The sequence below is a fragment of the Microcaecilia unicolor genome, unplaced genomic scaffold (genome assembly GCF_901765095.1).
Source record: "Microcaecilia unicolor unplaced genomic scaffold, aMicUni1.1, whole genome shotgun sequence".
Lineage (NCBI taxonomy): Eukaryota > Metazoa > Chordata > Amphibia > Gymnophiona > Siphonopidae > Microcaecilia > Microcaecilia unicolor.
Window position 1 is genome coordinate 45,655 of NW_021963129.1, and position 11,302 is coordinate 56,956.

The following is an 11,302-nucleotide window of genomic DNA, read 5'->3' on the forward strand; positions in this document are numbered from 1 at the left end:
GAGTTCTTCCTGTATGCGGTTCTGGTTTGTGTTGGGGCAATGTTGTCTAATATTGTTCTGCATCTATCGTCCCATTCTAGGAGGAATTGGGTTGTGTCTGCCTTTGTTGTCCATCCGTTATAGTAGATTTGTTGCCAGAATATTACTGGGTCTATTTTTCCTCTCGTGGTGTAGGTTGTTCGTTCTTGTTTTTTAATTGTGGTTTTCGTTTGTCATTGAAGGGAGATGTATGCTTTATAATGGTCTGACCATGGTGCGGGCATCCATCTTGTATCTGTTAGTAGAAGGTTTGAGTCTGGATCGAATTTGTGTGTGATGATATCTAGTGTGTGTCCTTTTATGTGTGTTGGTTGTGTATTTGGTGCATGAAGATCCCATAGTTGTAGGAACTCTTTGCATTCTTGGGTGCTTGTTAAGGTAGGTGTCACGTTTCAAAGCTGGAAACTGGGTTTGTGAGCCGAGGAGAGCAGCAGCAGGCAAAACCACCCCCAAACCAGGGACAGGACAGAACAGGACTGGAACCCCGGACTGGAGTTGCAGCTGAGGCAAGCAGGCTAGATCAGGCAAAGTAGGAACCCTAGTCTTCACCTGCGCTTAGCCGCTGTCCCCCAGAAGTTAAGCCTCTGGGTTCAAGCGACCGGCAGGACTTTGCAGGGCAGGGCAGGGCAGGAGCTGGATACCCACAGGCTGAACAAGGACTAAGGGTCAGAGGGGAAAGGAATCCACAGGGACAGCAAGGCAGAAGCCTGGGCTAGAACTCACAGAAAAACAATACAACACAAGGCAGGGAATAGACAAGCCAGGGGACAGAAACTGGAAGCTGCAAGCAGCCTCTAAACAGGGGGAAAAACACTGACTAACAAGACACAGAACTAAAAGCTGCAGAGCAGCCACTAAGACACAAGCAGACAAAGACTAAACACAAAACTAAAGCCCAGAGACAAGACTAGCAAACTAACAACAACCTAAACTAACTACACACTGATTACTACTACTACTACTATTTAGCATTTCTAAAGCGCTACAAGGCATACGCAGCGCTGCACAAACATAGAAGAAAGACAGTCCCTGCTCAAAGAGCTTACAATCTAATAGACAATCAATTAATGTGAACGGGAAGGAAGAGAGGAGGGTAGGTGGAGGCGAGTGGTTACAGGTGGTTACGAGTCAAAAGCAATGTTAAAGAGGTGGGCTTTCAGTCTAGATTTAAAGGTGGCCAAGGATGGGGCAAGACGTAGGGGCTCAGGAAGTTTATTCCAGGCGTAGGGTGCAGCGAGACAGAAGGCGTGAAGTCTGGAGTTGGCAGTAGTGGAGAAGGGAACAGATTGGCTAGAACAGACAAGAATCAAGGCAAGGATTCAAACTAGGCAGCAGAGCAACAAGCACTAACATACCAGGGCCTTAGACGCAATGCAAAGGCAAAGCAGCAAGGTTTCAGAATGGCTAATAAGCCCAGCAGCACCTGGAGCTCAGCTGCAACCATCACCGGGAAACTACGGGTGCTGTGTAGGTTCAATCCAAGCAAGCAAGTCTGGCAGCCTGGAAGATCCGGACCGAACTAGGCTGAAATCGTTTCCACCACCTCCTGCGGGAGGGCATTCCAAGCATCCACTACTCTCTTTGTGTGAAAAAATACTTCCTGACATTTTTCTTGAGTCTGCCCCGCTTCAATCTCATTTCATGTCCTCTCGTTCTATCGCCTTCCCATCTCCGGAAAAGGTTTGTCTGTGGATTAATACCTTTCAAATATTTGAACGTCTGTATCATATCACCCCTGTTCCTCCTTTCCTCCAGGGTATACATGTTCAGGTCCGCAAGTCTCTCCTCATACGTCTTGTAACGCAAATCCCATACCATCCTCGTAGCTTTGCACCGCTTCAATCCTTTTTACATCCTTAGCAAGATACGGCCTCCAAAACTGAACACAATACTTCAAGTGGGGCCTCACCAACGACTTATACAGGGGCATCAACACCTTTAAGGACCTTTAAGAAAATTACCTTATGATTTTATTTATCCCTCTCTAGACCCCCGCAGGACCCTTGCCCACGGAGGTGTACAGCTTCCTTAGCAATGGAACAAAATTATTTTGCTTATGAAGAGAGGATTTTTCAACAAATATCGGGGGTCGCCATGGGTGCAACCATGGCTCCCTCGATAGCTAATTTATTTATGAGAGAATTTGAAGACCTGCATGTATATGATTGTATGTTTAAAGAGAAGATTAAAATCTGGGTACGTTTTATAGATGACGTGTTTCTAATATGGCAAGGTGATCAAGAACTGCTAGATCAGTTTGTGATTTATTTAAATAATTGTCATTCCAACATTAAATTCACTATGAATGTACATTCTGATCAAATTACATTTTTAGATGTGAAAGTACGGAAGCAATCTGATCATTTTGACACCTCAATATTTAAGAAGAAGACAGATCGGAACACGTTGTTGTATTATACTAGTTGCCACCCAAAGCCTTTGAAGAACAATCTACCATTTGCACAATTTTTGAGATATCGAAGGATTTGCTCAAATAAAAACGATTTTTGCCATCAAGCACGAAAACTACAGGAATGCCTTATGGAAAGGGGGTACCCTAAAAACGTTTGATGGTCACTGTTTCCCAGGTGCGCAGCCACTCGGACATTACATTTGTACCCCGCGCTTTCCCACTCATAGCAGGCTCAATGCGGCGGGCAATGGAGGGTTAAGTGACCAAAGTCCACCACCCTAACCACTAGGCCACTCCTCTATCCCCATTCGTGAGCACCAGATCCAATGTGGCTCCCTCCCTCGTGGGTTCGTTCACCATTTGTCTGAGCATCCACAATCTCTCTACTTCTTTCCGATTTTGCAGACGGAACCTTCCAATCTACATCCGGCAGATTAAAATCTCCCAACAACAGCACCTCTCTTTTCTTCCCCAACTTTTGAATATCAGCGATCAGATCTTTATCTAGTTCTTCCAATTGTGTCGGGGGTCTATAGACAACACCCACGTGGACCAAGGTTCTATCCTCTCTTTTTAAGGTGATCCATATCGCTTCTTCCTTTCCCCAGTTCCCTGTCATTTCAGTCGCTGGGATATCATTTCTCACATACAGAGCTACTCCTCCACCTATACGTCCCTCTCTATCCTTCCTAAAAAAGATTATAGCCTGGTATGTTTACATCCCATTCATGGGAACCATTGAGCCATGTCTCTGTGACTGCAACTATGTCCAAGTCAGACTCCAAAATCAGGGCTTGAAGGTCATGAATTTTATTGCTTAGACTGCGAGCATTTGTGGTCATTGCTTTCCATGTACATTTCCTAGTACGTGTTTTGGTTTTAGTGAGTTGTGAGGGTGTTTTCTCTTTGGGTACCTTCTCATATTTTTGTTCCCCCTTCCTTGCTTTTTCTTTTTTTTCCGCTTCAGTTTTATTTTCAGGAACATCACAGTGCTGTAGTGGAGCAAAAGAATTTTGTAGTGGCAACACTTGTGCGGGCGGATGCTTCTGTGTCACATGATGAAGTCTGCCTGAGCCTACTGTGAACCATCTGTTCTTATGTGGTTTTATTCTTTGAGGCAGTGGTGAGAAGTTATGATTCTGCACAGTCCTATAAGTTGCTTTAATTGCATCTAATTCTTGCATTACTTTACAGAGCTCTTGTTTTAAAGTAGATAGCTGAAGACAGATAGGACAAGCTTTAAGTCTCCAGATGATTGGCCTTGAAACTAAAGCATCACAATTATTGCAGAGAATAAAAGTCATCCTGATTGGTTGAAATGGGTATGAACAGGTGTACTATGTTGGAGTAACAGCCTGCAAGACTGCCTGTGTATGATTGAGTAAAGTTAATGAGGACTGGTTTGTCTATAAATGAGTGGAAAACCCTGGGGTGGGAGGGTGGGATTATAAGTCCCAAAGTGTCAGCTAAATGCTGCTGTTATCAAGGGAATGCTCTAGTTGAATGGACCCAAATGGTCCAGTCTGAGCAAGAATTTTCACTTGATTTAACTTTTAAAACTGATATTGCTAACTTTCCTTTTCACTAAGTCTAAATATTCCCAATAATTATAGCAGTTCCTCTCTATCAGAGTTTGGCAGGAACAGAAAGAAAGCCAGAAAGAAAGAGAGAGAGGTTTCACAGTGCTAATTAAAATTATTAAAAGAGATTATCAGGTAGCTCACCTAAAAAACCAGCTAGTTGAGAAGTGTGGGGATTTAGAGGTCAGAATTAAACCTTTCCTTTTTTGCACATACTCCAGAATAGACTACCTACTGGGATCTAAGGATCTGATTCCTATGCTGACAGCTGCCAAAATACATGAAATCTCAGTTTCCGATCACGCTGCCATCATAGGAGCCAACTTTTTCAAAATGAATGGAGGTGCTGAAATTCCCTTTTTTTTTTACAGGTGGTGCATTTCCCCCTCTCCACCCTCCATTCATATCCAGCAATTCTCCTCTCTCCCCTGCCCTCTCCTCCATTCATATCCAGCAATTCTCCTCTCTCCCCTCCCCTCCCCTCTCCTCCATGTCCAGCGGATTCTCCTCTCTCCCCTGCCCTCCATCAATGTCCAACAAGTCTCATCTCTCCCCTGACCAGCAATTTATCGTCTATCCCCGCCCCTCCATGTCCAGCGATTTCTCCTCTCTCCCCTCCATTTCCAGTAACTTGCCCCAAACACCACCTGCCCCTTTTCAGCACCCTCCTACGAGTTCCAGTCCCAACCCCAGCCTGACCTCTTCTCCCACAACAGTCCGCTGTCCTCGCCTTCCTGATGCCCAGAATTTAAAACTTACCTCAGTCCTGGCAGCAGGGAAAGGCGAGCAGGCTCGGCTTCAGCCTTCCCTTCTCTCTCAGCTCTGGTCCCGCTGTCGTGGAAACAGGAAATGAGGACGGGACCAGAACTGAGTGAGAAGGGAAGGCTGAAGCCAAGCCTGCTCGCCTTTCATGCTGCTGGGACCGAGGTAAGATGAATTTTAAATTCTGGGTGGCAGGAAGGCGAGGACGGAGGACTGTTGAGGGAACGTAAGGGGAAATGAGGGTAGAGAGGTAATGAGGGGCTGCAGACTGAGTGCATTTGTAGGTAAGAAGGAGAAGCTTGAACTGTATGTGGTATCTGATTGGAAGCCAGTGAAGTGACCAGAGGAGAGGGGTGATATGAGTATATCGGTTCAGGTGGAATATAAGACGTGCAGCAGAGTTCTGAACGGATTGAAGGGGGGATAGATGGCTAAGTGGGAGGCCAGTGAGGAGTAGGTTGCAGTAGTCAAGGCGAGAGGTAATGAGAGCGTGGACGAGAGACTATCCCATACTGTCTGTTTCCCTTGATGTGGAAAAGGCCTTTGACCGAGTAGAATGGAAATATTTGTTTATTGTTCTTAAGCAATTTGGTTTCCCTGATCCGTATATTCATATGGTGCAGCTGCTATACTCCCATCCTTCAGCCCGTATAGTAGCTAATGGTGAAATCTCTAACTCATTCGTTCTGCATAGAGGCACCAGACAAGTTGTCCCATCAACCCCTTGCTATTCAATATGGCTCTCGAACCTCTCCTAGTGGCAATCCGAAAATCAGTTGATATTGCTGGCATCCATCTGGGTTCAGAGGAGCTCAAACTCGTTTTCTACCCACACTACAATTATCACGTGTCTCGGACAATCACATCAGGCAACTTAGCAAACCTATCTCCCTTGATGAAATAATTTCTGCAATTAATAAACTACCTTTAGGTAAAGCGCCAGGCCCAGATGGCATACCTGCGGAATTTTGTAAGGCCTTCTCTTCCACTATATCTATTCATCTGCTAGAGTCTACTTCTTCAGGATGCTTTCTGGATGCTAACATAATAGTGCTGCCCAAGCCGAACAGAGACAGCACCCTCGTACAGAATTACAGACCAATTTCGCTTTTAAATACTGACTATAAAATTTATGCAAAGATTTTATGCTGCAGAGCTTGTGCAACTGTCAATTGTTTCCCATGTTTAGTTCTGTAAATATAAGACACAGAGATTGAAGTTTGTACACAGAACACACACCAACCCTCACCGATGACAGAACATGGGGCCAAAATTAGGAATGCTTTGTGCAATAACAATGATGGACCCTGACACAGCTTTGCAAAACATGTCATGTTGGCTCAAGTCCAAAATATATAATCAAGAAGCCTTAAGATATGTGAAGTATGAATTTTAAAATAATTATGACACGATAAATTTTGATATTTGAAAATAAAAATAAGTAGGATTTCTGTGATAAATTTGGGACCGAAGATGAGACAAGTGAGTTGTTGTTATCAAGAAAATTTTGCCTGTTCTGGAGTCTATACAGGGGAGAATGTTTCCTCTTACAGCTTACTAAAAAAAAATTATTCAGATCCTGGTATCACCTCAGTGGCAGCAACACACAGTCGCTCCACTGCCAACTACTTTGTCAAGCAAGGAAGGTTATTCTGAGTCTGTAAACCTTCCAAGCCCTGCCCCACTCTTCTACAACTTGTCTCAATTTCCCCAGGCATCTAACCACACTTGCAGATGCCCCACCAGCTGCCTAGTAGCCGAATCCCTACTCAGTCTGCCAATGCCCATATCTGCCTTCCTCATTAAGTAACAAATTTACATCCCTGAGTTCTGCATTTTTTTTTCTGAAGGGGTGGGCACATTTGCATGGTGTGGCAGGTAAGGGGACCATTGCCCCCTCAGTCATTGTAAAACAGAAGCCTCTCTGTCATTCTCCTCCCCTAACTCTCAGTGGTCAATCATCCCCCCTTTATCTCCCCTCCCCCTCCTCTGCAGTCTGTCTCTCCCATCCCAGTTCCTCCTTGTTGCTCTGAAAGCATCAGTGCTGAAAAGAACAGTACCATGCCACATGATATCTCATTCAAGTGTACGACAAGTCTCTTCTAAGTCCCGATCCATCTGACTCATACAGGGCCAGTCTTAGTCAGGGGTGACAGGGGTGGTCACACAGGGCCCCATGCTCCTAGGGGCCTTGCATCTCTGAAAGTCTGTCCTCCTGTCTCGGAACACCTTCCTACTCCATACCTTAATGTGCATCTACATTACCTTTTGATGTCACTTCCTGTTTCTGCAAGGGTAGGATGCAGCAATGAAGAGACTCTGGGCTCATCAGCTGATGGGATATGAAAATCGCTGCTGCTGTATGCCACTCTCTACTGAAATGTGGTGGATGCACATCAAAATATGGGTAGAGGTGGGGTTCCGTGAGCTTTGAACCTCCTTTTACACTCTGATAATAGCTTATGGTGGTGGGCGCTGGTAGGGGTCTGCATAGGGCCCCCCAATTGCTAAGACCGGCCATGGATGCATGCTTCCTGTTGCCTTGTGGGCAGGACCTGAGAGGAAACTTGCCATGCACTTAGATGTGAGACCTGGCAGCACAACACTGTTCTTTTTACTGCTGAGGGAGTGTTAAGAAAAGGAGATGCTGGACTGAGGGGGACAGAGAGGGGAGCTGCTGAGCCAACAAAGGAGAGATGCTGGATAGAGGGAAGGAGAGAGAGAAAAGGAAACTGATGATTGCATTTGATAGGGTGGTAGAGGGTCTGATGCTAGGGTTGAGGATGGGAGAAAAGGGCCGATGGTGGCAGATCTAATATAATCTAATGCCAAGTCTATATACCACACAAATCCCAACATGAGATTCTAGGTAGTTTACAATGCAAGAAGCTGCACTGAAGCAGGATAGAACAGGATAGTAAGATTAACAAAAGGTCTTCAGTTTCTTATACAACCATCCATAGTTACCTAACGGTAAAGAATTCCATTCAGTAATAGCATCAACCTGATGTTTAAATCTTATAGTTCCAAAAACCGGTACCTCAGTACTAAATTTTCCTGCATTCTGACAGAATTATTTAAAGTAAATGTGAAAAGAACTGACTTAACAGTTCATAATTGCCATGATTCGTGCAGGAGTGGGAGTTAGTCGGATCTGATGTGGGGTCTGGGAGAAGGAGAAGATAACTGCAGACCTGAGGATTGGATAAGGGGGCTGAAGTGGGGGATTGCAGATAGATGAGAGAAGAGGTGAGTAGAAAGGAGAGATAATTGGAAGGGATAAAGATGCAGAGAAGAAAGGAGAGAAAGGGTGGTGAAGAAACAGAAGCAAGAAAGAGGTTAGGGTAGGGACAATACAAGTGTCTGACAGATGTACTTACTTTATAGGGACACATAGAGGGGAATAATCGAATCATCTTTTTTTTCGATAATACGGTGTGGGCCGGCGAAATGCCTTGGATTTCGCCGGGTTTGAGATCGCCACTTTTGTTTTTCCGCAATAATGGAAAAAACTGCCGGCAATCTCAAACCCGGCGAAATCCAAGGCATTTGGCCGTGGGAGGAGTCAGCATTTGTAGTGCAATGGTCCCCCTCACATGCCAGGACACCAACCAGGCACCCTAGGGGGCACTTCAAACATCTTTTATAAACAACCAAATTAGCTTCCAGGTGCATAGCACCCTTCCCTTGTGTGCTGAGTCCCCCAAATCCCCCCCAAAACCCACTGCCCACAAGTGTGCACCATTACCCTAGCCCTAAGGGCTGAAGGGGGGCACCTACATGTGGGTACAGTGGGTTTTGGGGGGTTTGGGAGGGCTCAACATTACCCACCACAAGTGGAACAGGTAGGGGGGGGGATGGGCCTGGCTCTGCCTTTCTGCAGTCCACTGGAACTAACAACAACTGTTCCAGGGACCTGCATACTGCTGTCTGGGTGCTGGGTATGACATTTGAGGCTGGCATGCAGGCTGGCAAAAAAGGTTTGTATTTTAATAATTTTAGTGTGGGAGGGGTTTGGCGACCACTAGGGGAATAAGGGGAGGTAATCCCCCATTCCCTCCGGTGGTCATCTGGTCAGTTGGGGCACCTTTTTGAGGCTTGGTCATGAAAATAAAAGGACCAAGTAAACCCGGCGAAATACTGCTTATCGCCGGGTTTTATTTTTCCATTATCCGCGAAAGCCGGCCATCTGGTAGCCACGCCCAAGCCTGCCCATGTCCCGCCTTCGCTTCGCCGCCAACACGCCCCTTTGAACTTTCGCCGGCGAGGCGAAGGGAAAGCGGCAAAGCTATCACAAATGTAGCTTTTGAATATATGCTTTTCGCCGCTTTTGCGAAATCGCCGGCCATATCCCGATTTGTGTCGGGAAATAGCCGGCGATTACTTTCGATTATAAGCTGGATATTCTACATTTATTGTCCAAGATTTCCGGGAGAAAGTCACATTTAGGGTTCTTTGTGAAGCCATCAAATCTGAGGGGAGATATGATACAAGTTTATAAAATACTGAGTGGAGTGGAATGGGTAGAGGTGAATTGCTTGTTTACCATTTCCAAAAATACTAGGACTAGGGGGCATGCAATATAGCTACTAAGTAGTAAATTTACAAAGAATCAGAGAAAATATTTCTTCATTCAATGCATATTCTAGGATAAGCAGAATAAAATCTGTTTTGCTCTTCTGAGATCTTGACAGGTACTTGTGACCTGGATTGGCCACAGGATACCGGTCTTGATGGACCTTCAGTCTGTCCCAGTACAGCAATGCTTATGTTCTTATGTTCAAAATATTCTTATAATCTTACCTAGGTACACATAAATTGTCCAACATCAAGTCTATACAAATAATCTGTAAAGAATAAAAAGAAGAGTCAAAAGTCATAGGAGTCCTCACATAGATGGTGCCTGGGAGGGTTTGAGAATGTGGAGTACATAAGTACATAAGTACATAAGTAGTGCCATACTGAGAAAGACCAAAGGTCCATCTAGCCCAGCATCCTGTCACCGACAGTGGCCAATCCAGGTCAAGGGCACCTGGCACGCTCCCCAAACGTAAAAACATTCCAGACAAGTTATACCTAAAAATGAGGAATTTTTCCAGTCCATTTAATAGCGGTCTATGGACTTGTCCTTTAGGAATCTATCTAACCCCTTTTTAAACTCCGTCAAGCTAACCGCCCGTACCACGTTCTCCGGCAATGAATTCCAGAGTCTAATTACACGTTGGGTGAAGAAAAATTTTCTCCGATTCGTTTTAAATTTACCACACTGTAGCTTCAACTCATGCCCTCTAGTCCTAGTATTTTTGGATAGCGTGAACAGTCGCTTCACATCCACCCGATCCATTCCACTCATTATTTTATACACTTCTATCATATCTCCCCTCAGCCGTCTCTTCTCCAAGCTGAAAAGCCCTAGCCTTCTTAGCCTCTCTTCATAGGAAAGTCGTCCCATCCCCACTATCATTTTCGTCGCCCTTCGCTGTACCTTTTCCAATTCTACTATATCTTTTTTGAGATACGGAGACCAGTACTGAACACAATACTCCAGGTGCGGTCGCACCATGGAGCGATACAACGGCATTATAACATCCGCACACCTGGACTCCATACCCTTCTTAATAACACCCAACATTCTATTCGCTTTCCTAGCCGCAGCAGCACACTGAGCAGAAGGTTTCAGCGTATCATCGACGACGACACCCAGATCCCTTTCTTGATCCGTAACTCCTAACGCGGAACCTTGCAAGACGTAGCTATAATTCTGGTTCCTCTTACCCACATGCATCACTTTGCACTTGTCAACATTGAACTTCATCTGCCACTTGCACGCCCATTCTCCCAGTCTCGCAAGGTCCTCCTGTAATCGTTCACATTCCTCCTGCGACTTGACGACCCTGAATAATTTTGTGTCATCGGCGAATTTAATTACCTCACTAGTTATTCCCATCTCTAGGTCATTTATAAATACATTAAAAAGCAACGGACCCAGCACAGACCCCTGCGGGACCCCACTAACTACCCTCCTCCACTGAGAATACTGGCCACGCAATCCTACTCTCTGCTTCCTATCTTTCAACCAGTTCTTAATCCATAATAATACCCTACCTCCGATTCCATGACTCTGCAATTTCTTCAGGAGTCTTTCGTGCGGCACTTTGTCAAACGCCTTCTGAAAATCCAGATATACAATATCAACCGGCTCCCCATTGTCCACATGTTTGCTTACCCCCTCAAAAAAATGCATTAGATTGGTGAGGCAAGACTTCCCTTCACTAAATCCGTGCTGACTTTGTCTCATCAGTCCATGTTTTTGTATATGCTCTGCAATTTTATTCTTAATAATAGCCTCCACCATCTTGCCCGGCACCGACGTCAGACTCACCGGTCTATAATTTCCCGGATCTCCTCTGGAACCTTTCTTAAAAATCGGAGTAACATTGGCTACCCTCCAGTCTTCCGGTATTACACTCGATTTTAGGGACAGATTGCATATTTCTAACAGTAGCTC